General features: G+C 38.4%; 1 long non-coding RNA gene across 1 annotated transcript in view; it reads right to left on the reverse strand.

Annotated features, from left to right (window-relative positions):
• LOC111746940 overlaps positions 1-1,749 on the reverse strand; it is a 22,968-nt gene that overhangs the window by 9,631 nt on the left and 11,588 nt on the right. The window contains exon 2 of the long non-coding RNA XR_002783333.1: positions 1,541-1,544. This is a non-coding gene — a long non-coding RNA (uncharacterized LOC111746940). The remainder of the gene's footprint in view (positions 1-1,540; positions 1,545-1,749) is intronic.

Here is a 1,749-nt window from a genome sequence, read left to right on the forward strand (position 1 = left end):
TTTTTTTTTAGAATTGTCATATAAGTGTTTCTTTGTTTAAGCCCATTTAATATATCAACATAAGAAACGTCCAAACATAAAGAAAATTGATTCAAACTGGCTTTCTACTCACTTGCTTCTTTTCTTTCCTTATCCTTCTGCATACTGCATGACCACTCCCTTAATCATTAAGCCCTCAAATCAGCATCAAACAGTCTTAGAAACAAAGCCTGGGGTCTGTTGACCATGGAAACAAAGTTTCAGGTCAAACTAAAGGTAACATCTTTCAGCTCCAGACTCATGAAAGCAGAAGGGTCCTATTGGCATCCCCTCGAAACCAGAAAGAATGACACCATGACTGACATGAGGACTTGATGCAATAATCGACTGCTTCCTACTCTAGCCCCGACCAAACCAGTAGCACTCCCTATCTCAACTTCCTTAGCTACCATGACTAATGAGTTTCCCTAGTGTAACCGAACCCCAAGACACCATCAGGGAGCCTGGTCTTTGAGTGCTAGCTCACCTGTGTCTTTGGGATTGGTGCCATTTCCTTAAAAAATTCCTTACTTTCTTCACTGCAAACTCCTGTTCATGTGTCCCTTGGTTTTGATGCATGTAGGCAAAACAAATGCTTGAGTCTGATAACATTTTCACTTTACTTCCTTTATGGCTAATGTTCCACTTGCTTTAAACCATCTTCTTTGGATATGTAAAATTTAATTAGCTTTCCTTAAATTTATTCAATTGACTCAAAAGGGAATCTCCCCAAAATTCTATCTACAGGCTATCAGGAAACTAGTTTTTGACCAAAGTTTGGCAGGACCTTATATCCCTGGTGGGGATTGAGAGGTCATGCACACATGATTAGGAATATTTTGATAAGTTTAGGAATACTAGCCAATGAAACTGCTCAAGCCAAAGTATCTCAAAAGGAGGACTTAGACTATCTGACTAAAGTTCTGTTGGGTAATTGAATTATTTTGAATTTTATTCTAGCCAACAGGGTGGTATCTGTGTACTGGTCAACTGTTGCTCAATGTTGTAGACCAGGGCATCAAAATACTAGTAATACAGGACAACAGTGCCCAACCAGGCACATGTAAATTTTTGCAATTAGGTGCAAAGCAGTTCAATTCCTTAAGCACATAGGTTTATACCCTTAACTAGCAGCTGAGAACTCTTTAACAATCCTTTATCTTGCATGAGTGGGAAAAAGTTATTACTGAGGCAGAAACATTAATTTAACCAATAATAGTAGGGACTGGCTCCTTACAGAGGCCTGGGAACTGCTGCAAATTAAGTTCCTCTGAACATGTTTGTTAAAGGCTATGGCATGATGTCTTAGCACAAGAGCTGATAATGAGCCAATGTCAGTTACTGTTAAGAGCTCCTTGAGATATTGAACCAGGAGAGGGGACATTTGAATGGAGGTTGGACTGGGTATTTCCCCCAAGTTGGATAGGATACATCTTGCCAGAGAGTGAGGTATGTCCTGGCCACCTAAAGTGGTCCCTGTTCTCAGCAAAAGCAATAATAAGAGGAAAGTTCATATCATTACAGGCCTAATTTAAAAATTAAGAACAAGCCCAAATAAACGATCTAACACTTCATCTTAAAAATTGAGAAAAGGAAGAACAAATGAAGCCTAACATCAGCATAAGAAAAGAAATAATCAAAATTAGAGAAGAATTAAATGAAATCGAAAACAGCAACAACAACAACAAAACAATAGAAAAAATAAATGCGACAAAGATCAGGTTCTTTGAG

This window comes from Pteropus vampyrus, unplaced genomic scaffold (assembly GCF_000151845.1).
Source record: "Pteropus vampyrus isolate Shadow unplaced genomic scaffold, Pvam_2.0 Scaffold206, whole genome shotgun sequence".
NCBI classification, from domain to species: Eukaryota; Metazoa; Chordata; class Mammalia; order Chiroptera; family Pteropodidae; genus Pteropus; species Pteropus vampyrus.